A 26735-nucleotide genomic window follows, 5' to 3' on the forward strand; every position below is an offset into this window, starting at 1 on the left:
TTTCTAAGGCCCACTTGACTTCACATTACAGGATGTCTGGCTTTAGGTGAGTGATCACACCATCGTGATTATCTTGGTCATAAAGATCTTTTTTGTTCAGTTCTTCTGTGTATTCTCGCCACCTCTTCTTAATATCTTCCACTTCTGTTAGGTCCATACCATTTCTGTTCTTTATCAAGCCCGTCTTTGCATGAAATGTTCCCATGGTATCTCTAATTTTCTTGAAGAGACCTCTAGTCTTTCCCATCCTGTTGTTTGCCTCTATTTCTTTGCATTGATCACTGAGAAAGGCCTTCTTATCTCTTCTTGCTATTCTTTGGAACTCTGTATTCAGATGCTTATATCTTTTCTTTTCTCCTTCCTTTCGCTTCTCTTCTTTTCACAGCTTTTCACAGGTATGACCTAAATCAAGTCTCTTATGATTATACAGTGGAAGTGTGCAATAGATTTAAGGGACTAGATCTGATAGATAGAGTGCCTGATGAATTATGGACAGAGGTTCGTGACCTTGCTCAGGAGACAGGGAGTAAGACCATCTCCATGGAAAAGAAATGCAAAAAAAAAAGAAAGAAAAAAGCCACCAGGCTAGTCCCCAAAATTTTAACATTTGAATCCTGTATAATTTAATTAATAGCTTATAATATTAGATATACAATCTCACTTGAATTCTATCTTTTCTGACTAATGTGTAATGATATTTGCTTTTAAAAAAATATTATTTATTTTAATTGGAGGATACTAGGTTTACAATTGGGTAAGGCAATGGCAACCCACTTCAGTGTTCTTGCCTGGAGAATCCCAGGGACGGGGGAGCCTGGTGGGCTGCCGTCTGTGGGGTCGCACAGAGTCGGACACGACTGAAGCAACCTAGCAGCAGCAGCAGGTTTACAATATTGTGTTGGTTTCTGCCATAATCAACATGAATCAGCAATAGTCATGTACCCTCCTTCCGGAATCTCACTCTCACATCCCAACTCACTCTACCCCTCTAGGTTACCACAGAACACTAGGTTTGAGTCCCTTGCATCATACAGCAAATTACCATTGGCTATCTATTTTTACATATAGTAATGTATATATTTAAATGCTCCTCTCTCAATTCATCCCATTCCCTCCTTCCCCAGTACTATGAGGAACCAGGAGCCTATTATACAGAGTGAAGTAAGTCAGAAAGAGAAAAATAATAAAAATATATTAATGCATATATATGACATTTTCTTTTTAAATATAAAGACATGGAGCCTCTGGTTGTTCTTGCTGCCTTGCTATATAAAACTCCACTCTTCTTTCTCCATATACATAACTTTTTATGCTTTTTAAAAATATAACTGTACATTATTAATATAAGATTGTAAAAGAAGAAACAAGCAAACAAAAACCCAACTTAAGATGGTAGACATTATCATTTGAAAGAATAAGTAAACAGAGTAATGACATGAAATATCCATGGTCATTAATATTGAAAGATAAATATATCCCTCAAAATGCCATTTGTACCCAAACACATTAAGATTCAGATAGAAGTAGAAAAATGTCTTGGACCAACAATTTTAAGAATCTTCCTTGATGAATGTGTGGTCTCCAACAGCAGAGTCCCAAAAGGTCTTAATTCCTCACCATATAAAGCACTGTAGCTTAGAAACTGTCTTATTAATTATCTATCAATCTGTCAATCACTCTGTATTACTTAATTTGTGGCAGAAATGACTTGACCTTCATTTTCAGAAAAATTGTAACTGAGATTAAATAAGCGTCTCCATAGCATATGAAGTCATCTATTGACAGATAATCTTCCTTTTGCTCCTGCTGTCATTTTCCTCAATAATAATTGTCAATTAAGTAATCATTAGGGAAGAATATAGTTTATAGTCTAAAATAACCTGGGTCTAGCATTAAAGACCCTTCACATTCAACTGACTGTATAAAAATAAAAGTTAATTAGTTTTTAACATTTAACACAATTATATACATTGTTCAATGGTATAAAATATTCTAACTCAGAAAGCAACAGAAAATAGAACATTATATTGGTAAATTTCTTTTACCATATCTTTGCTGGCTTATTTAATCAAAAGATTATTGCTGTGACTTACATATCTTGAGAATTATGTCTTGGACAAAATCCTGCTGCAAAGAAAATGTCAGCCCAAAGATTTCATATTTGGGAATTATATTTAATAAGGCATTATCCCTGAGAGATCAAACTAAGAGTTTCATAATTTTACTAAGATGCACAAAATCCCTCATCTAAATGACAGGAAGGGATAGATATCAAGGTAAGCAAAAGTGGAGAGTTTAAAGTGTTTTTTCTTAGTATTTATCTTTGAACTGGCTTATTTACATAATTGTATCAGAGTTATTGTAATAAAAATATATATTAGAACTGTAAATTAATCATCATAAGCATAGTAATTAACAATGAGGAAACTAATGTGCTTTGCAATATATCTTTATTTTATAATAGAGTTAGAATTTTTTGCAAAAACTAACACACCATATTCTGAAAACTCAATTGAAAAAAATCATTACAAAGTAAAGAAAATTAGGGTGAATATATTCTATTCAGAAAACAGGAGAAAATGCTCTTTTTTTTTTTTTTTCTCCAAGAAGCTGTTTCCTATTTTTCTTGTCCTACTTCCTAAATTACCCTACCTTTGTGACTCCTGATTTCTTCAATTGCCACAGACTAATCCATTTAAGTTGTGATTGAAAATTTAAACAAAGCACAGATTATGAGATGACTGATTACAAAAGTGTGTTTTTACTAAGTGTAAATTAGTATTTAATTGAAAAATTATTATTATTTTTTTAATTTGGAAGAATCATGTCAGTGAAGTTCCTATCAAACATCAGATATATCGAGTTATTATTTTTTTAAAGTATGGAGTCTTTTAAAATGTATACTTGAGCCCTAGTTTCATAACTGGAATCATGGACTATTCATGTAAATAAGTGCCAGAGTCAGGTAGTGGTTCCATTACTCCAAGATGACAGCAGTAGGAAGTTGTTCCTGTTGGAAATTATTTTATTGAGTTCCACCAAAGGGGTACTCAATTTTGTTATTTACAGCCAGTCATCTATAATTCCAGTTGTCTACCAAATATTAGCATAATGTATGGTCCTAAAGTATCTCTTTGTTAGATAGCATCTGATGTGTCATCTATTGGCTATTCTTTTGGACCTCCTTGTATGTATTTTATCTTAACCCTCAGATTATTTTTCCTAGATTTTCTTTAAACACACCATGACTGTCTCTCTATCATAAACCTACTTGAAACTAGAGAGTTTCTTAATTCTATCACTGAGATAATGATGCTAATATCAAAGTCATTTATTTTCAATTTTAAGCTCTGTCTGTAAATGTTTATACATTAAAATATTATATTGCTATTTATATATAATTTCTCAAATAACTATTTCTTAAAACTCTGAATGTATTATGCTTATTTCTACATTGTAAGTAATGTATAATAGAGAAGACTCTAAGCTATTTGTTTTAGGAACAACCTAATGAGAAAAAAGAAATGAGGAAAATACAGTCTTAGATTAACAATGAATAATTTCATAGTGCTAGGCTTTCTTATAGTTTTAAGATATTGTTTGAAGTTGCTTGAAGCTACTATATTTTAACATATTTCTATTACTGGACGGAGTGTGACAGAGAAGCATAAAATTAGAAAATAATCAAATACATACAGGTGTGTATGTATCACAATCAAGAATATATACCCATAAAGCTTACATTATTATTGGTGCAATTTGTCATATTGTAGCTAGTATTTATAATTTCCTTCTTCCATTACTCATTTTATATTCTTTTGGTTTTTGGCCAATACCTTGTCTGGTCTTGGTTCCTTGCTTGGGTCTTGGTTCCAAAGGTATTCTCCTAATGTGAAAGTGAAAGTTGCTAAGTCATGTTTGACTCTTTGCGACTCCATGGACTGTAGCCTGCCAGGCTCCTCTGTTCATGGAATTCTCCAGGCCTGAATACTGGAATGAGTAGCCATCCCCTCTCCAGGGTATCTTCCCAATCCAGGGATCAAACCCAGGTATCCAGCATTGTACGTGAATTCTTTACTATCTGAGCCACCAGAGAGGCCAAAGAATATTGGAGTGGGTAGCCTATCCATTCTCCAGGGGATCTTCCCATCCCAGAAACTGAGCTGGGGTTTCCTGTATTTATAGGTGAATTCTTTATCAGCTGAGCTACGAGGGAAGCCATTCTCCTAAAGCATCTGTCTACAGCAGTCCTTTTCCTTTTCTGTATTGAGGGGTTCCAATTGCATATCAATTTTTATTACATGACCTGGTTGTATTAAGCAATGCTTCATGGGATTTCATTCATACTTTATATACTTCTCTCATAGTCCTATAAAGTGATAACAATCAAGATGAATCAGCTTAACAAGTGCAGAAATCTTATTTGCCCTAAGATATGTTGACTTGAGAAAATAATGCCTCCAGAATTCTAAAAGGATTGACTTATGATTTACCTCTAGGTACTCACAGAGAAAAAAATTAATGTGATGTGACTTAGTGATCTGTCATCATCTAAAATTGCTTATGATTGTAATACTAGATTATGTACAATGTAGTTAGTGTTCTGTTGTGCAAGCTATAGCATACTTAGAAAGCAAATAATACATACAAGTCAGTTTTTATCATTTTATTAAGGAGGTCAAGAGACTGTATTGTTAACAGCATCTTGAGTATATTTTAACATAAGTTATAAAAATTGATGTATTTGTAAAACTCAGAAACTCCTTTGGATTATGAAAATGTTTTTTTAATATAAATTTATTTATTTTAATTGGAGGTTAATTACTTTAAAATATTATATTGGTTTTGCCATACATCAACATCAATCCACCACAGGTATGCACCTGTTCCCCAACTTGAACCCCCCCTCCCTCCTTCCTCCCTGTACCATCCCTCTGGGTCATCTCAGTGCACTAGCCCCAAGCATCCATTATCATTCATTGAACCTGGACTGGCGATTAGTTTCTTATATGATATTATACATGTTTCAGTGCCATTCTCCCAAATCATCCCACCCTCTCTCTCTCCCTCAGTGTCCAAAAGACTGTTCTATACATCTGTGTCTCTTGCTGTCTCTCATACAGGGTTATTGTTACCATCTTTCTAAATTCCATATATATGCATTAGTATACTGTGTTGGTGTTTTTCTTTCTGGCTTACTTCACTCTGTATAATAGGCTCCAGTTTCATCTACCTCATTATAACTGATTCAAATGTATTCTTTTTAATGGCTGAGTAATACTCCATTGTGTTTATGTACAATAGCTATCTTATCCATTAATCTGCTGATGGACATCTATGTCATTTGAACCACCTTTGTTATGCTTTCTTTTGTAAGATTATGTTATGCAAATCTTAATGGTAATGCATCCAGAAAATTATCACTAAAGTAGAAAACAATATTTGCAGGTTAAAATAGGAGATACTTAAATTTCATTTTGGTACATTAGGTAAGGACAAACGTGTTTGAAGGTCTGTCATTCTCAAGTGTTAATATGTATTTCCACTTTCCATAATGTGATATATATGACAAGTTAACCCATGTATTTCTATAATAGCAGGATATTCTTGGTTTCATGCTGCTGCTAAGTCACTTCAGTCATGCCTGACTCTGTGCGACCCCATAGATGGCAGCCCACCAGCCTCCCCCGTCCCTGGGATTATCCAGGCAAGAACACTGGAGTGGGCTGCCATTTCCTTCTCCAACGCATGAAAGTGAAAAGTGAAAAGGAAATTGCTCAGTCATGTCTGACTCTTAGCGACCCCATGGACTGCAGCCTACCAGACTCCTCCATTCATGGGATTTTCCAGGCAAGAGTACTGGAGTGGGGTGCCATTGCCTCTCTTGATTTCATGCTGGGCTCTAATTCCTTAAAAACTATTGTTGCAAATCCATATGATGAAATGTGTTTAGATTTCATTAAGCGTTTTTCCCTGAAAGAAGAGAGACCGTACAATTTATCTTTTTTAAAATTAGAGGACATAGAACCAAAGACCCATTAAGGCCCATTATAAAGCAACTTAACCCGAAATGTGTGTCATATCATGTATATATATACATATGTATATATATACATGTGTGTGTGTATATATATATATATATATACATAAATACTTCCCTGGTGGCTCAGCAGTAAAGAATCCATTTGCCAATCAAGAGGGGTCAGTTAGATCCCTGGCATGGGAAGATCTCCTGGAGAAGGAAATGGCAACCCATTCCAGTATTCTTACCTGGAATGAAGTGAATGATAAGCTTTGTTCCAAAATATTTGAAAAGATACATAAAATGGTAAAGTTTATGAAAAACACAAATAGCTAAAATCACTCAATAGGAAGTAGAAATCTAAAAAAGAGGAGAAAGCCAATAATATTGAATCATTTGAGCACGTTTTTCTTATGTGAACATTTTTTCCAGATCAAAAGATGGCAAGATAACAAAATAATTATATTAACTATTAAATGTTAAAAAAGGAAGACATTTTTCAAAACAGTTTTACAAAATTAGCAATTCTTTTATGTATAATCATAAAATATTATGGTAAAATTATAGAATTTCCCCAAGAGAAAAAGTGAGTTTTAAAATTTAAAGTATTTTAACTCATTTAAAACAGAAAACAGCCTACACATTTTATCTTAATATATGTATAAAAATTCACTGAAATTTAACAGTCATTTACAAAATTTCTCTGAAAGAACTAATGGTAGGAAGAAATGCTGTTAAGCTGACAGGGTACACAAAAACCAAAGCCAAGCTGCATCCTTAAAATGGTGGTGATTTAAAAATATTTCTATTGAAGTCAGAAATAGCAGTTAATTTCTATCAGCATTTATTTCTATAACATTGTAAAAGAAGGGTAATGAAGAACTTCAAAACTCCAGTTACAAAATAATGAGTCATAGGAATGAAATGTGCAAAAAATATGTTGTAATAAAAGAAAATAAAGTTGCAGTTTTTTTGTAACATATATTTTTTGCATGTGATATCTGAGAAAAATTGCAGACAAACAAAATTAATGAGAGACTTTAGCAGGCATGCTTAAATCAAATCAGCATAAGAAGTTGAAGTTTTCTTGGGCTATGTCAGCCAGCAGCAATCCTATGGAAAAAGGATAGTTATGACAAAGATTATCCCTTTCAAAATGACAATGAAATACATTAAGTTCCTAAGAATATTTCCAACCTAGCTCAGCAAATCCTTTGCAGGGGAAAAAAAAAAAAAAAACTACTGAAAGATATAAAATGACTGAGTAAATATAAAAATGTACATTGTTCATAAAATTATATACATTCTTTTAATTAATTTCTAAATACTATGTCATTCTTGTTTTAATTCCAATATAGTTTTTGTGGTGGTAGTCAAAGTGTCCCTAATATTTATTTGAAATAACTAAGGCAATTATGAATATGAAGAGGAAACTGGCTCCTACCAAGCTTATTATAAAGTAATAACTAGAATACTGTAGTATTGGTGTGACTGTGAGAGAATAGATGTCTGAACTGCAATATGGGTCTCAGAAGCAGATTTTTGACTCTGCTAGAAAGCTACAGATATCACAAAGCATTAAAATTAGATAATAAGTGACATTTATTGAGTTTTGCCTTATTGCTGAAAACATATTTACTGTTATATTTAGTAAGTGCGTCAGAAGGTCTTTAAACCAGTTAATGAATGAAGAATATATGCCAAGTAGATCAACATATTAACTGTATACCAAATAATAATTGAGTGAATACACTGAAATCTCTACTGTGTTGGTGGAATTAATTTTTCCCTGTAGTTAAAATTTTCATTATTCCCATTAAGGCTTTGTTGGTTACATTTAAACTTCAGTGTCCTGATAAATTAACCTTTCATTATTGCATAGCATATCTTTATCCATACTCTCTAATGTAAATAATTTATTTGATAAATATAGAGATTGTGGTTTATTATGCATGCCTGCGTGCTCAGTTGTATCCAACTCTTCATGAACCCCTAGACTCTAGCCCAGAAGGCCCCTCTATTCATGAGATTTTCCAGGCAAGAATACTGGAGTGGGTTGCCATTTCCTTCTTCAGGGGATCTTCCTGACCCAAACTGAACCCACATCTCTTGCATCTCCTGCATTGGCAGTTGGGTTTTTCCACTCTGCTCCCTGGGAAGCCAAGGCTTATATGAACGTGAAAGTTGCTTAGTTGTGTCCAGCTGTTTGTGACCCCATGGACCATATAGTCCATGGAATTCTCCAGGCCAGAATACTGGAGTCCATAGCCTTTCCCGTCTCCAGGGGATTTTCCCAGCCTAGGGATTGAACCCAGGTCTCCCACATTGCAGGTGGATTATTTACTAGCTGACCCACAAGGGGAACCCAAGAATACTGGATTGGGTAGCCTATCCCTTTTTCAGCAGATCTTCCTGACTCAGGAATCCACTGGGGTCTCCTGCATTGCAGGTGGATTCTTTAGCTACCAACTGAGCTATCAAGAAAGGCTCATGTAAAAATCTGTTAATAATAGTACTAAAAAAACATCTACTAAGCTCTCACTGATTGCTGAGATATAGAAATAGTCCTACAACATTGTATGATTTAAGGTAATCATAGAATGATTTCCCACATACACTGCAAGTCAGATGTTATAATGACCTAAATCAAATCCCTTATGAGTATACAGTGGAAATGACAGATTCAAAATATTAGATCTGCTAGATAGAGTGCCTGAAGAACTATGGATGGAGGTGCATAACATTGTATAAAAGGAGGTGATCTAAACCAGGAAAAAGAAATGCAAAAAGGAAAAATGGTTGTCTGAGGAGGCATTACAAATAGCTGAGCAAAGAAGCGAAGGGAAAGGCAAAGGAGATAAGAGAACATATGTCTATCTGAATGCAAGGTTCCAAAGAATATCAAGGAGACATAAAAAAGTCTTATGTGATCTATGGAAAGAAATAGAGGAAAACAATAGAATGGGAAAGACTAGAGATCTCTTCAAGAAAATTAGAGATACCAAGGGAACATTTCATGCAAAGATGGACACAATAAAAGACAGAAGTGGTATGAATGTAACAGAAGCAGAAGATATTTTAAGAAAAGGTGGCATAAGATCTTAATGACTGAGATAACCACGATGGTGTGATCACCCACCTAGGGCCAGACATCTTGGAATGTGAAGTTAAGTGGGCCTTGGGAAGCATCACTATGAACAAGGCTAGTGGAAGTGATGAAATTCCAGCTGAGTTGTTTCAAATCCTAAAAGATGGTGCTATTAAAGTGCTGCACTCAATATGCCAGTAAATCTGGAAAACTCAGCAGTGGCCACAAGACTGGAAAAAGTCAGTTTTCATTCCAATACCAAAAAAAAAAAAGAAATGCCAAGATTATTTAGACTACTGCACACTTGCAATCACATCACACGCTTGCAAACTCATGCTGAAAATTCTACAAGCAACACTTCAGCACTGTGTGAACCAAGAACTTCCAGATATTCAAGCTGGATTTAGAAAAGGTAGAGAAACCAGAGATCTAATTGCCAGTATCTTCTGGATCAAAGAGAAAGCAAAAGAATTAAAAAAAAAAAAAACATATCTACTTCTGCTTTGTTGACTACGCTAAAACCTTTGACTGTGTGGATCACAACAAACTGTGGAAACTTCTTAGAGATGTGATTATCAGGCTACCTTAACTGCCTCCTGAGGAATCTGTATGCAAGTCAAGAAGCAACAGTTAGAAATGGACATGGAACAACACACAGGTTCTAAATTGGGAAAGGAGTACATCAAGGCTGTATATTGTCACCTTGCTTATTTAACTTATATGCACAGTACAGCATTTAAAATGCCAGACTAGATGAAGCACAAGCTGGAATCATGATTGCTGTGAGAAATATCAATAACCTCAGATATGCTGATGATAGCACTCTTACGGCAGAAAGTGAAGATGAACTAAAGAGCCTCTTGAAGAAAGTGAAAGACTAGGGTGAGAAAGCTGGCTTAAAACTCAACAATCAAAAAACAAAGATCATGGCATCCAGTCCCATCACTTCATGGCAAATAGATGGGAAAAAAAGTGGAAACAGTGACAGATGTTATTTTCTTGGGCTCCAAAATCACTTCAGATGGTGACTGCAGCCATGAAATTAAAAGACACTCGCTCCTTGGAAGAAAAGCTGCTTACCAACCTAGACAACATAGTTCAGTTCACTCACTCAGTCACGTCTGAATCTTTCAACCCCATGGATTAAAGCATGCCAGGCTTCCCCGTCCATCAGCAACTCCCAGAGCTTACTCAAACTCATGTTCATCGAGTTGGTGATGCTATCCTCTGTCATCTCCTCCTCCCACCTTCAATCATTCCCAGAATCAGGGTCTTTTCCAATGAGTCAGTTCTTTGCATCAGGTGGCCAAAGTATTGCAGTTTCAGGAAACTTCAGCTTCAGTCCTTCCAATGAATATTCAGCACTGATTTCCTTTAAGATGGACTGGTTTGATCTCCTTGGAGTCCAAAGGACTCTCAAGAGTCTTCCCCAGCACCACAGTTCAAAAGCATCAATTCTTTGGTGCTCAGCTTTCTTTATAGTCCAACTCACATCCATACATGACTATGAAAAAACGACTAGAATGACCTTTGTTGACAAAGTGATGTCTCTGCTTTTGAATATGGTGTCTAGACTGGTTATATCTTTTCTTCCAAGGAGTAAGCATCTTTTAATTTCATGGCTGTAGTCACCATCTGCAGTAATTTTGGAGCCCCCCAAAATAAAGTCTCTCACTGTTTCCAGTGTATCTGAAAGTGATCCTGGAAGAGATTGGCATTTTAATTAGTAGACCTAATAAAGCAGATTGTCTTCCTCAATGTAGGTGAGCCTTATGGTATTAATTCAGTTAGTGTCTGAATAGAACCCAAAAGTGGAGGAAGGCTGAATTTGCCCTCTATTTGGGCCTGACTGCAAGAACTGGAACATAGATGTCTTCCTCTTCTTATCCTTCCTTGTTCTCAGGTCGGTAGACTCAGACTGGAATTTATAGAATTGACACTCTGCTCTCAGGCATTTCAAATACACCACTAGCTTTCCTGTGTTTCCATCTTGCAGATGGCAGACTATGGAACTTCTCAGACTTGATAATCATGCGATCCAATATCTTTAATAAAATTTTTTTATAGACAACCAGACACAAACCCCAAGCCAGGCTTTAGCAATACGTGAACCGTGAACTCCCAGATGTTCAAACTGGTTTTAGAAAAGGCAGAGGAACCAGAGATTAAATTGCCAACATCTGCTAAATCATGGAAAAAGCAAGAGAGTTCCAGAAAAACATCTATTTCTGCTTTATTGACTATGCCAAAGCCTTTGACTGTGTGGATCACAATAAACTGTGGAAAATTCTGAAAGAGATGGGAATACCAGACCACTTGACCTGCCTCTTGAGAAATCTGTATGCAGATCAGGAAGCAACAGTTAGAACTGGACATGGAACAATAGACTGGTTCCAAATAGGAAAAGGAGTCCATAAAGGCTGTATATTGTCACCCTGCTTATTTAACTTATATGCAGAGTACATTATGAGAAACGCTGGGCTGAAGGAAGCACAAGTTGGAATCAAGATTGCTGAGAGAAATATCAATAACCTCAGATATGCAGATGAGACCACCCTTATGGCAGAAAGTGAAGAAGAACTACAGAGCCTCTTTTGAAAGTGAAAGAGGAGAGTGAAAAAGTTGGCTTAAAGCTCAACATTCAGAAAACGAAGATCATGGCATCTGGCCCCATCACTTCATGGGAAATAGATGGGGAAACAGTGGAAACAGTGTCAGACTTTATTTTGGGGGGGCTCCAAAATCACTGCAGATGGTGACTGCAGCCATGAAATTAAAAGACGTTTACTCCTTGGAAGAAAAGTTATGACCAACCTAGATAGCATATTCAAAAGCAGAGACATTACTTTGCCAAGAAAGGTCCGTCTAGTCAAGGCTATGGTTTTTCCAGTGGTCATGTATGGATGTGAGAGTTGGACTGTGAAGAAAACTGAGCGCCGAAGAATTGATGCTTTTGAACTGTGGTGTTGGAGAAGACTCTTGAGAGTCCCTTGGACTGCAAGGAGATCCAACCAGTCCATTCTGAAGGAGATCAGCCCTGCTATTTCTTTGGAAGGAATGATGCTAAAGTTGAAACTCCAGTACTTTGGCCACCTCATGTGAAGAGTTGATTCAGTGGAAAAGACTCTGACGCTGGGAGGGATTGGGGGCAGGAGGAGAAGGGGACGACCGAGGATGAGATGGCTGGATGGCATCACTGACTCTATGGACGTGAATCTTAGTGAACTCTGGGAGTTAGTGATGGACAGGGAGGCCTGGCGTGCTGCGATTCATGGCGTCGCAAAGAGTCGGAAATGTCTGAGCGACTGAACTGAACTGACTGACACACAAACTATTGGTACTATTTTTCTGGAGAACCCTAATACAAGTTCCTTTGTAATTTAATCTACTGTAAAGCATAAACTCATAAATTGTAACATGGGAAAAATTTATTGATGCAAAACATTCATTATCTTTGCTTCTCAGTATCACTTCCTGCCAAAACTAACATACACACACACACAGATAAATATGCGTTTTATTTGCTGAGTTATCTATTTTATCTTGTGGAAAAAAGAACTAGATAATGGCTAATTTTTGAGAGAAAATAAATGCAACTGGGAGACCAGTCTGTAGTACCCAAGAAGCAATATGCGTGTTTGTGTGTTTGTTCTGCTTGAAAGAAAAATGAGAGAAAAGAATACTAGTCAAAGGCATAAAAGAAAGATAAAGGCAAGATATACAGAAGAGACATATATGTTGAATTTAATGAAAACTTGAAAGAGAAGTACAAAAAATTTTCAGGAGCAGCTGCTGGAAGGAAAGGAACTACTCTATATGTGTCAGAGCTGTTTAAATTTATTTTAAAATATTTTTCTGTACAATTATTCTAACCTCATTTCCTAGGTCAAATGATTGTAATTTGACATTTCAGTTATTATTAGGGTTATATTCTTCTATATAACACTGCTTAAACATTGGATCTCAAAGGCCCCCATTATATTGCAGCTATATAATTATAATGAGATGTAATTCTGAGAGGTACAGTCAATTTGTGAAGAATCCCAAAGGAGAAAATGATGGTGGAGGAATGCCAATAAATTTGGCACAAAGCCTGTGCACAGTTTATTCTGCTGATTTGAAATTCCAAGAACCCTGCTTCTCCAGAGAAAACCTCTCTTTGGGTTGAAATTGTGAATTTTCCCAGTATTTCAACTTTCTCTTTTTGTATGTTAATATTACTACATAAACTTTTCATTTTAACCTGTCAGATTTATCTACCTTTTCCTATTTTTAAAAAATTTTCCATTGGAATTTTTCCTTCAGCTGGCCAACATTCTTACCGAAGTGTTGCTTATATTTGTGTTGGGACAACCCCATGGACTACATGTAGCCCACCAGGCTCCTCTGTCCATGGAATTCTCTAGCAAGAAGTTTTGAATGGATTTCCATTTTCCAGGGGATCTTCCAAACCCAGGGATTGAACCCTGGTCTCCTACACTGAAGGCAGATTCTTTACTGTATGGGCCAGGAAAGCCTTTATTAAATATACAGATAAAGGTAAAATGAACTGATATTTTATAAAACTTTAACTCCAAGACCATGATATTGCTTTTAATTGTTCAAGCATTTTTATTTCTCTTGAGAATGTAATAAAGCTCCTTTCATAAAAACAGACCATCCATATTACTTCATAAAGTTATTTCTAATTTTTTTTTCATTTTTGAAGATAGATTTTAAAATATATTTCTGTCAGAATTGTATAGGATTATTTGTAAATGAGAAAGATTGGAAGTCATAAACTAGTAAGATGTTTTCTAAAATGATTCAAGACAGAAACAGAATTAATAAAAAGGTTGATTCAGGTAAAAGACTTGAAAATTAAGTTACAAGTTGTTGTTAGATCAAATTGTTGGTAAATAATTTGTCTTGCAAACTGTAGTGAATGCTCAAGGATGGCTCAAGAATTACACTATGGCATGGTTTTGGACCCTTATCCTTGCAGCTAATTCTTCAGCATCTCTGTTGTTTCCATTACATATGCAAAATAATTCTTTTCCTGATCATAATAATGAGTCACCCTCTATTGTTTACAAGTAGGAACGCTGACAAATATTCACAAAAATGAAGGGAAAATAGGGTTGGGGTGGGATTTAGGACTGACTACATGGGGCTATGCTGTGCTAAGTTGCTTCTTTTGTGTCTGACTTTCAAACGCTATGGACTGTAGCCTGCCAGGCTTCTCTGTCCATGGGATTCTCCAGGCAGTAACACTAGAGTGACTTGCCATGCCTTCCTCCAGGGATCAAACTCTCATCTCTTAAGTCTCCTGAATTGGCAGGCAGGTTATTTACCACTAGCACCACCTACGAAACCCGAATACATGGTAAAGAGACAAAATTCTGAAAGAAATTGTCTCATACATTCTCAACTTTTGAAACTATCTGATTTCACCTTCATGTATGTCAAGATCAAGAAATACAAATATAATTCAAAACCTTCTCTTTCAAACTTGCTCCTTATTAATGTTACCATTATATATCAATATATTCTTATGGCACTGCCTAGTTAAACTGTCACTAAGACTATTAAAATAACATTGTATATCATCTTTATGCATCAAGTTTTTATATCTCAAATCTTTCTCCTACACCACCTAAGAGCTAAATTACTTAAAAAGGCAAATTTGATAATGACTTCTCTCTTCTGAGATATCTTCAGTAGCTTGCTATCATCTCTTCAGGATGATGATTCTTCTCTTTGGTAGAGTATAAAGCCCTATCGTGTCTCAACATAATCTTCAGTGACCTCTATGCTCTATCTTTTGGTTTTTAGATCCCCAGTCTGGTTGTGGTTTGCTGTAAATACTTCTTCATTTTATACATTTGAAATTTTATTCATGCTATCTTGCTATTCTTTTAAAAAAAACTTTCCATATATATATTATTTCATGTGTAACATATTGATTTCTTTGATTCTCCCAGAATTTGAATGTTTCTGAAGACAAGAACTTATTCATATTTGGTCCCTAATGTCTATTAACATTAGCATTATGTGGCATTAAAATGCTTAATAAATAATGATTCTGTAATTGTATATGTTGTAGAAGACTGATTGGAATACAAATCTGAAATTAAATAATGTGTCTGAAAGCACATGACAAAGTCAAAAGTGTCATCTATATCTTAAATCTCATTGTGGCCATCTTTAGAGCACTTTTGACAAAAGGAAGAGGAAATACTAATATACATCTATTTTTAGGGATTAATTAACTGTATTCTACAATGTGGAAATAAATTTAGTGATTTTATTTACAAAATAAGGTATAGAATATTTTGATGAAATTTTGGCAAGTTAATCAAGTTACACAATACAATATTGCATTAAAATATGAATTTTTCTTATCCTTAATTTTGGGGGGGTTCAGAAAGAAACACTAATGCAGGATGAATTATTTCTTGCTTTTGTAAGTGTCCTGTGACATTGCCATTCAAATATAATGTTGGAGATTTTTATCAGAATTCCAGATGAAATAAGCATGATGTGTAAAATATTGAACTTAACAGAATTATAATAGATTTTAGAAATACATAATTTATTATGAGTCTGACCCCAAAATATAACCATATCATTAAGTTCATATTATATTACCCCTGTTTTAGGCGTTATAAATGACTTTTTGACCCATTTTATTAACTGAAGGAAATGAGTTATAATATTGCTTGTGGTATTTTTATACTCATACTTTTATAAGTTCATATTTGAATCCCCTAGACACAAAACACCAATAATTATTTTCCAATACAAAATGTTAAAAGATACAAACTGCTTCTCAAATAGTTTAAAGAAAACTACAAATTAAGCCTATTTCTTCTCTAAAATCAGTTGTGTTCTGATTTTCTCTGACCTTGGATTGTACGAGTCTTCCTATTGCTTTACACTTAGTTTCCACTTCTTTTTATTCTTTCAATTTTCTTTTAAACTAAGGTCAGCATTGCTATATCAGTTCCCTACAGAGTAAGAAATGGCTTATGAGAAAGTGCAGAATCTATTTGGGGTTAGGGATATAGCTTAAAGGGAAACATCTAAAGACAAAAAAAGTTGGAAAGGCCTAAAGGTTTCATGTGCAACCCTTAAAGTAAAAGAAAATAGAGGTCATACAGATACTAAAACTATATATGAGTTGATTTTGAGAGAAAGTTCTTTCAGAGTTTGAGTAAAAGAATTATAAGTAAATATAATTATAAGAGTTTTACTTATTGTTAACATCAGACCTCTGTTATATACTTTACAATATGCAATATTTTCACAATAATATTCCTCACTGATTTAGTTGTTCAAGTGTGCACAATCTGTTTCAACATCTGTTATAGAATCAATGATAACAGTTCAATTTACAAACATTTATTGTTCTTACATATGAATGAACAGATGATTCGAAATAAATCACAGTACTCATTAACTCTTAATGACTAATCTAAAATAAAATATGTTAGAAACACAGACACACATGTATTTTATATGTCATAGTTTCATAGTTGTACAGTTTTCAGAGGTGAAATTAATGATATAAATGTAGGAATCAAATATGGATGTCACATGCTATAGGAAAAAATGTTTAACCTGATATAACAGTTTCTTAAGACTTTCTTAATAAAATATCACAAAATGGGTGACTTGAAACAATGGGCATTTTTTCTCACACAATTCTGGAGGATAGAAGTCTGAAATCAAGCTGTCAGCAGGACCATATTCTCTCTGCAGGCACTAAGAAAGAAGACTTCTTTGCCTCTTTCTCTCTCTGTCTTGCTGACATGTGCATTTCTTGGCTAGTTATTCCATCACTCCAATCTATGTCTCTGTCCTCATGTGGTGGTCTTCCCTGTGTTGGTGTATCTGTGTAGAAACTTCTCTCATTGTATAAAGATTGCAGTCACTGGATTTAACTCCTGATAGTTCAGTATAGTATCATCTTAACTTGGTTACATTTGCAAAGATCCTATGTCCATATAAGGTCATATTAACAGATACTGAGGATTAGGACTATAATATCTTGCGGAAGGACACAATTCAACCCAATACAATGAAACTTATAAATAGATCTTTGAAATTTGGTTTGTCTTAGCCTATTTGACAAATGAGTTTCACTTGTCTCCAGATTTGTTGAATTCTCATTCAAAGTGATCTCAAGAACTTAATAATAAGACTTATTAAGTCTTACGTTAACTTTTCCATAGGAAAGGTATATATTGATAAGGTAAACTTATGGCCTTTAGAAATGGGCACACAATAAAGAATTCATTTCAATAAAATAGCTTTCTCTTCAGACTGGATTTTTTTTTTTTTTAATGAACCAGATTTTGCCCAGAGTCACAAGAATACAATTTTTATATCATGACTTTTTCATCCCATCTACCATCCTCCATTCTCCTCCTTCCCTCTGTAAAAATATTTGTCTATTATTACACAGACTAATAGTTGTGTGAAGGTGATGACATAATAAAATAGTGCTTTTTCTCATTAAAGACAGTGCAGACTAATGGCAAACAATGGGGAGAGGAGATACATTAAAACACAAGTATAGTAATAGTAAGATTTGTGATAGAAAATAACAACTTAACACCATGAGAATACTAAAGAAGTTCTTTGTGATGTTTTCTTTAGCTCTTCTTGATTGTGACAGTTTCTCAGACTTTCCTTGCTTTTGATGATTTTGACAGCTTTGAAAGTAAGTACTCATCAAGTTTTCTGCAGAATGTTCCTTAACTAGAATTTATCTGAATTTTTGAATCATATTTATCAGGTTGAGACTAGAGTTATCTATTTGTTTTTCTTTTTTGGTAAGGTAGACTAAAGAAGTAAAATGACATTTTAAATTATATTTTATCAGTGTTCAGTTCAGTTCAGTCACTCAGTCATGTCCAACTCTTTGCGACCCTGTGAATCGCAGCACACCAGGGCTCCCTGTCCATCACCAACTCCCGGAGTTCACTCAGACTCACGTCCATTGAGTCCGTGATGCCATCCAGCCATCTCATCCTCTGTCGTCTCCTTCTTCTCCTGCCCCCAATCCCTCCCAGCATCAAGGTCTTTTGCAATGACTCAGCTCTTCGCATGAGGTGGCCAAAGTACTGGTGTTTCAACTTTAGCATCATTCCTTCCAAAGAAATCCCAGGGCTGATCTCCTTTAGAATGGACTAGTTGGATATCCCTGCAGTCCAAGGGACTCTCAAGAGTCTTCTCCAACACCACAGTTCAAAAGCATCAATTCTTCGGTGCTCAGCCTTCTTCACAGTCCAACTCTCACATGGATACATGACTACTGGAAAAACCATAGCCTTGACTAGACGGACCTTAGTTGGCAAAGTAATGTCTTTGCTTTTGAATATGCTATCTAGGTTGGTCATAACTTTTCTTCCAAGGAGTAAGCGTCTTTTAATTTCATGGCTGCAGTCACCATCTGCAGTGATTTTGGAGTTCAGAAAAATAAAGTCTGACACTGTTCCTCCTGTTTCCCCATCTATTTCCCATGAAGTGATGGGACCGGATGCCATGATCTTCGTTTTCTGAATGTTGAGCTTTAAGCCAACTTGTTCACTCTCCTCTTTCACTTTCGTCAAGAGGCTTTTTAGTTCCTCTTCACTTTTTGCCGTAAGGGTGGTGTCATCTGCATATCTGAGGTTATTGATATTTCTCCCAGCAATCTTGATTCCAGCTTGTGTTTCTTCCAGTCCAGCATTTCTCATGATGTACTCTGCATAAACAGGGTGACAATATACAGCCTTGACGTACTCCTTTTCCTATTTGGAACCAGTCTGTTGTTCCATGTCCAATTCTAACTGTTGCTTCCTGACCTTCATACAGATTTTTCAAGAGGGAGGTCAGGTGGTCTGGTATTCCCATCTCTTTCAGAATTTTCCACTGTTGATTGTGATCCACACAGTCAAAGGCTTTGGCATAGTCAATAAAGCAGAAATAGATGTTTTTCTGGAACTCTCTTGCTTTTTCCATGATCCAGCGGATGTTGGCAATTTGATCTCTGGTTCCTCTGCCTTTTCTAAAACCAGCTTGAACATCAGGGAGTTCACAGTTCACATATTGCTGAAGCCTGGCTTGGAGAATTTTGAGCATTACTTTACTAGCATGTGAGATGAGTACAATTGTGCAGTAGTTTGAGAATTCTTTGGCATAGCCTTTCTTTGGGATTGGAATGAACACTTACCTTTTCCAGTCCTGTGGCCACTGCTGAGTTTTCCAAATTTGCTGGCATATTGAGTGCAGCACTTTCACAGCATCATCTTTCAGGATTTGAAATAGCTCAACTGGAATGCCATCATCTCCACTAGCTTTGTTCATAGTGATGCTTTCTAAGGCCCACTTGACTTCACATTCCAGGATGTCTGGCTCTAGATGCGCTGCCAATATGCTGTCAGTTTTTTTTATGTTAACCATGATAACCTGTAAGACACTGGTTGTCAATTGAAACTACTCTAAAGATTTTTTTTCGCCTTTTTGGCATTTATATTCACTGAACAAAAAGTCATACTTTTTGTAAGCACTTACAGTACTTACAATTAAACAGAAGGAAATTATGCTCTATCTTTTTGAAGGTAAAGATCTACAAAAATTATGTGGAAGCTTTGATTTATAATCCTCTACTACTTTATACTTTATTTTGTTAAATAAATTATTCCATCTTTGGCCATTGAGAAATTCAGTTGGCTTTTGTGTCCCTTTAACATACTTTTTGGAGAAGGCAATGGCACCCCACTCCAGTACTCTTGCCTTGATAATCCCATTGGTGGAGGAGCCTGGTAGGCTGCAGTCCATGGGGTCATGAAGAGTCAGACAAGAATGAGCGACTTCACTTTTTACTTTCATGCATTGGAGAAGGAAATGGCAACCAACTCCAGTACTCTTGCCTGGAGAATCCCAGGGACATGGTGGCCTGGTGGGCTGCCCTCTACGGGGTCACACAAAGTTGGACATGACTGAAGCGACTTAGCAGCAACATACTCTTATCAATTTACATTTTAGCTATTTTTGAGTAACTAATCTTGTATATTACCTTCCCCAGTACTAAAATCAGACATTTCTCCTAGATTGGAGAATGGTATTGTAAACAAGCTTTAGGTAGCTACACCTGATTGTTATGTCAAGATGTCAATTTTTATATGCCCTCACAGCTGACAAAATCAGTGTATATATGTATATACTAACTTGTTTACATATGTATTACTACAAATATTTTCTATGTGTAACCAATCTGTATCTATATTCAGATAAGTATGAACTCATAATAATATCTCCATCTCTGACTCATTACCACATGGATTAATATAATTTCCTTAGATTACTTTTCCCATAAACTCATACTACAACAGAGAGAAACATGGTTTCCATCATCCACTATGGATGTTCAAGTCTAGTATACATGTACAATAGTATTAGAATTATAGGCACATACCCCCATGGAAAACAACTTTATTGACTAGATCACACTGTTTATGCATTATTTTTTAGCATTTACTCATATGAATCTACTTATTTCCAAAGTTACTTAGATCATCATACTTTTTCTCTATCCCATCTAATGAGGTTGTTTAATATATATTAATAACTCAGCTTGATTGATTGTTTCATATTCTTCATTCCATTGTAGGATCATAAAAACTCAAATTATTTAACCTTAATTGGGCTTACTTGATGGCTCAGTGATAAAGAACCCACCTGCCAATGCAGGAGGTAAAAGTTTGATCCCTGTATCAGGAAGATCACCCTGGAGAAGGAAAAGGCAACCCGCTCCAGTATTCTTGCCTGGAAAATCCCATGGACAGAGGAGCTGGGTGGACTGCAGTCCATGGGGTTGCAAAAGAGTTGGACATAACTTACTAACAACAGTGTGTGTACATTAGAGTTTACCTTTTGGTCTGTAAAATTTGAATTTTAACAAATGCATAAAATTATATATCCACCACACCGGTATCATACAAAGTAGGTATCATACAAAGTAGGTTTATCGCCCCAAAATTCCACCCTAAACCTTCTTGTGCTTCACCTATTCAAAGGCTACACCAAAATCAAACCCATGACAATCACTGATTCTTTAACTACCTGTAGTTGCTTTTCTATAAGTTTACCTTTTCCAGAATGTCATGTAATTGTAATGATATAGTATGTAATCTTTTCAGACTGACTTGTTTCACATATATATATATATATATAAAACTGATCTCTCTGTTTTTTATTTGATTGAGAGATTGTTCTGTTTTATAAATGGATAGTATCTCACGGTTTCAATGTACAATAGCATGTATACCCATTCATATAGTGAAGGATATTTTTTTCTTTCAGTTTTGTCAATCATCAAAAAAGCAAGAGAGTTCCAGAAAGCAAACAAACAAACAAACAAACAAACATCTATTTCTGCTTTATTGACTATGCCAAATCCTTTGACTGTGTGGATCACAATAAACTGTGGAAAATTCTGAAACAGATGGGAATACCAGACCACCTCACCTGGTTCTTAAGAAGCCTGTATGCAGGTCAGGAAGCAACAGTTAGAAATGGACATGGAACAACAGACTAGTTCCAAATAGGAAAGGAGTACATCAAGGCTGTATATTGTTACCCTGCTTATTTAACTTATATGCAGAGTACATCATGAGAAATGCTGGGCTAAAGGAAACACAAGCTAGAATCAAGATTGCCGGGAGAAATATCAATAACCTCAGATATGCAGATGACACCACCCTCATGGCAGAAAGTGAAGAAGAACTGAAGAGCCTCTTGATGAAAGTGAAAGAGGAGAGTGAAAAGTTTGGCTTAAAGCTCAACATTCAGAAAACGAAGATCATGGCATCCAGTCCCATCACTTCATGGCAAATAGATGAGGAAACAGTGGAAACAGTGTCAGACTTTATTTTTATGGCATCCAAAATCACTGCAGCCATGAAATTCAAAGACACTTACTCCTTGGAAGAAAAGTTATGACCAACCTAGATAGCATATTGAAAAGCAGAGACATTACTTTGTCAACAAAGGTGCTTCTGGTCAAGACTATGGTTTTTCCAGTGGTCATGTATGGATGTGAGATTTGGACTGTGAAGAAAGCTGAGCGCCGAAGAATTGATGCTTTTGAACTGTGGTGTTGGAGAAGACTCTTGAGCGTCTCTTGGACTGCAAGGAGATCCAACCAGTCCATCCTTAAGGAGATCAGTCCTGGGTCTTCATTGGAAGGACTGATATTGAAGCTGAAATTCCAATATTTTGGTCACTTGATGCAGAAGATGACTTATTTGAAAAGACCCTGATGTTGGGAAAGATTGAAGGCAGGAGGAGAAGGGGATGGCAGAGAAGGAGAGGGTTGAATGCCATCACTGACTCAATGGACATGAGCTTGAGCAAACTCCATGAGTTGTTGATGGACAGGGAGGCCTGGTGTGCTGCAGTTCATGGGGTCGCAAAGAGTCAGGCATGACTGAGCGACTGAACTGAACTGAACTTTATCAATCAACTGTGAATAAAGGTTCTACAAACATTCATGTGCAGATTTTCATGAGGACATTAGTTTTCAAGTTATTAGGGTAAATATCAATATTTTGTAGTAGAAAATGTGAAAAGTGGGGTGAACTTAATGGTTCTTATTCTAAGATTATGTTCAGATTTGCAAGAAATGTCCAAATTGTCTTTTAACATGACTACCATTTTTGCATCCCCAGCAGCAATGAATGAGTACTCTATTGATCCCCAAACTTGCCAGCCATTAGTATTGTCAGTTGTTGGTTTTTTTTTTTTTTTCCCTTCAGTTTTTTTGTCATTCCCATAGGCATGTAGTAGTATTTCCTTGCCCTTCATAACTAACAGCATTGTTTTGGCAAAGTGACGTGTGTAACTCAAGGAAGCTATGAGCCATGCTGTGCAGAGCTGCTCAAGGGGGATCATAGAGAAGATTTATGACAAAATGTGTCCATTAGAGTAGAAAATGGCAACCCACTCCAGTATTCTTGCCTGAAAAACCCCATGCACAGTGTGAAACTCAAAAAGATATGACAGAAGAAGATGAGGCCCCTTGGTCAGAAGGTGTTCAATATGCTATTGTGGATAAGCAAAGGGCAATTACTAATAGCTCCAGTAAGAATGAAGTAACTGGGCCAAAGCGGAAATGGCACTCAGTTGTGGATGCATCTGCTGGTAAAAATAAAGGCTGATGATGTGAAGAACGATATGGCACAGGAACGTGGAAAGTTAGGTTCATGAATCAAAGTAAATTGGACGTGGTCAACAGGAAATGGCAAGATTGAGCATCAACATCTTAGGAATCAGTGAACTAAAATGGACGGGAATAGGTGACTTTAATTCAGATAACCATTATATCTACTACTGTGGGCAAGAATCCCTTGAAAGAAATGGAGTAGCCCTCAAAGTCAACAAAATAATCTGAAATGCAATAATTGGATGCAACCTCAAAAATAGCAGAATGATCTCCATTCATATCCAAGGCAAACCATTCAAAATCACAGTAATCCCAACCACTGATAATGAAAAAGCTGAAGTTGACAGATTCTATGACAACATACAACAGATACTAGAACTAGCACCAAAAAAGATGCCCATAGGGGATTGGAATGGAAAAGTAGGATGTCAAGAAATACCCAGAACAGGAATATTTGGCCTTGGAGTACAAAATGAAGAGGGAAAAGACTAACAGAGTTTTATAAAGAGAATATTCTGAACAGTAAAATCCTTTTCCAGCAACCCAAGATATGACTCTACACATGGACATCGCCAGAGGGTCAGATTGATTTTGTTCTTTGCAGCCAAAGACGGAAAAGCTCCATACAGTCAGTAAAAACAAGACCTGGAGCTCACTGTGGCTCAGTTCATGAGCTCCTTATTGCAATCGATATTTTAACATATTAAGACTTTCAACTCATGAGGACAGAATACCTCTATTTAAATCCTCATTGAGTCTTCTCATTATTAATTCTTTATCAGATAAATATTTTCTCCCATTCTGTACATTGTCTTTTCATTCTCTTGGTAGATCCTTTTAATACTCAGAAAAGTGTGATTTTGGTCAAGACCCATGTGTGTGTTTAAAATTTGTTCCCTATCAAGCTACCAGTGGTATTTTTCACAAAGCTAGAACAAATAATTTCACAATTTGTATGGAAATACAAAAAATCTCAAATAGCCAAAGCAATCTTGAGAAAGAAGAATGAAACTGGAGGAATGAACCTGCCTGACTTCAGGCTCTACTACAAAGCCACAGTCATCAACACAGTATGGTACTGGCACAAAGACAGAAATATAGATCAATGGAACAAAATAGAAAGCCCAGAGATAAATCCACACACCTATGGGCACCTTATCTTTGACAAAGGAGGCAAGAATACACAATGGAGTAAAGACAATCTCTTTAACAAGTGGTGTTGGGAAAACTGGTCAACCACTTGTAAAAGAATGAAACTAGATCACTTTCTAACACCATTCACAAAAATAAACTCAAAATGGATTGAAGATCTAAATGTAAGAACAGAAACTATAAAACTCCTAGAGGAGAACATAGGCAAAACACTCTCCAACATAAACCACAGCAGGATCCTCTATGATCCACCTCCCAGAATACTGGAAATAAAAGCAAAAATAAACAAATGGGATCTAATTAAAATTAAAAGCTTCTGCACAACAAAGGAAACTATAAGCAAGGTGAAAAGACAGCTTTCTGAATGGGAGAAAATAATAGCAAATGAAGCAACTGACAAACAACTACTCTCAAAAATATACAAGTAACTTATGCAGCTCAATTCCAGAAAAATAAACGACCCAATCAAAAAATGGGTCAAAGAACTAAATAGACATTTCTCCAAAGAAGACATACAGATAGCTAACAAACACATGAAAAGATGCTCAACATCACTCATTATCACAGAAATGCAAATCAAGACCACAATGAGGTACCATTTCACGCCAGTCACAATGGCTGTGATCCAAAAGTCTACAAGCAATAAATGCTGGAGAGGGTGTGGAGAAAAGGGAATCCCCTTACACTGTTGGTGGGAATGCAAACTAGAACAGCCACTATGGAGAACAGTGTGGATATTCCTTAAAAAATTGCAAATAGAACTGCCATATGACCCAGCAATCCCACTGCTGGGCATACACACTGAGGAAACCAGAACTGAAAGAGACACATGTACCCCAATGTTCATCACAGCACTGTTTATAATAGCCAGGACATGGAAACAACCTAGATGTCCATCAGCAGATGAATGGATAAGAAAGCAGTGGTACATATACACAATGGAGTATTACTCAGCCATTAAAAAGAATACATTTGAATCAGTTCTAATGAGATGGATGAAACTGGAGCCTATTCTATAGAGTGAAGTAAGTCAGAAAGAAAAACACCAATACAGTATACTAATACATATATATGGAATTTAGAAAGATGGTAATGATAACCCTGTATGCGAGACAGCAAAAGAGACACAGATGTTTAGAATGGACTTCTGGACTCTGAGGGAGAGGGAGAGGGTGGAATGATTTGAGAGAATGGCATTGAAACATGTATACTATCATGTAAGAAGTGAATCACCAGTCTATGTTTGATACAGGATACAGGATGCTTGCGGCTGGTGCACGGGGATGATCCAGAGAGATGATACGGGGTGGGAGGTAGGAGGGGGGTTCAGGATTGGAAACTCATGTACACCCGTGGCAGATTCATGTTAATGTATGGCAAAACCAATACAGTATTGTAAAGTAAAATTAAAAAAAAATAATAAGATAAATAAATAAAAATTTTAAAAAGGCAACATTCAGAAAAGTAAGATCATGGCATCCTTTTCCATAACATCATGGCAAATAGATGGGGCAACAATGAAAACAATGACAGACTTTATTTTCTTGGGCTCCAAAATCACTGCCAATGGTGACTGTAGCCATGAAATTAAAAGACGCTTGCTCCTTAGAAGAAAAGCTAAGACCACCCTAGACAGCATATTGAAAAGCAGAGACATTACTTTGCCAACAAAGGTCTGTCTAGTCAAAGCTATGTTTTTACAGTAGTCTTATATAGATGTGAGTTGCACTATAAAGAAAGCTAAGTGCTGAAGAATTGATGCTTTTGAACTGTGGTGTTGGAGAAGACTCTTGAGAGTCCCTTGGACTGCAAGGAGGTCCAACCAGGCCATCCTAAAGGAAATTAGTCCTGAATATTCATTGGAAGGACTGATGTTGAAGCTGTAACTACAGTATTTTGGCCACCTAATCTGAAGAACTGTCTCATTTCAAAATATCCTAATGCTGGGAAAGTTTGAAGGTGGGAGGAGAAGGGGACAACAGAGGACCAAATGGTTGGATGGCATCACCGACTCAATGGATGTGAGTTTGAATCAACTCCATGAGTTGGTGATGGACAGGGACGCATGGCGTGCTGCGGTCCATGTGTTCACAAAGTGTCAGACATGACTTAGCAACTGAAATGAACTGAACATGTGACTCAGTGGGTAAAAAATCCACCTGCAATGCAAGACACAGAAAATATTGGTTTGAATTATGATTCAGAAACATTCCTTGGAAAAGGGCATAACAACCCACTCCAGTATTCTTACCTGGAGAATCTCATGGACAGACTAGCCT

The 26735-nt window shown here is 36.2% G+C and overlaps 1 long non-coding RNA gene across 1 annotated transcript; it reads right to left on the reverse strand.

The window, feature by feature from the left end:
* Positions 1 to 9608: 9608 nt before the first annotated feature.
* LOC120869067 lies at positions 9609 to 23347 on the reverse strand. Its single transcript, XR_005722420.1, has 3 exons — positions 23212 to 23347; positions 14257 to 14262; positions 9609 to 9620 (listed from the first exon to the last, which is right to left on the reverse strand). It is a non-coding gene; the product is annotated as an uncharacterized LOC120869067 (long non-coding RNA).
* Between the last annotated feature and the right edge of the window lie 3388 nt (positions 23348 to 26735).

The sequence above is a fragment of the Oryx dammah genome, unplaced genomic scaffold (assembly GCF_014754425.2).
Source record: "Oryx dammah isolate SB20612 unplaced genomic scaffold, SCBI_Odam_1.1 HiC_scaffold_2, whole genome shotgun sequence".
Taxonomy (NCBI): Eukaryota; Metazoa; Chordata; class Mammalia; order Artiodactyla; family Bovidae; genus Oryx; species Oryx dammah.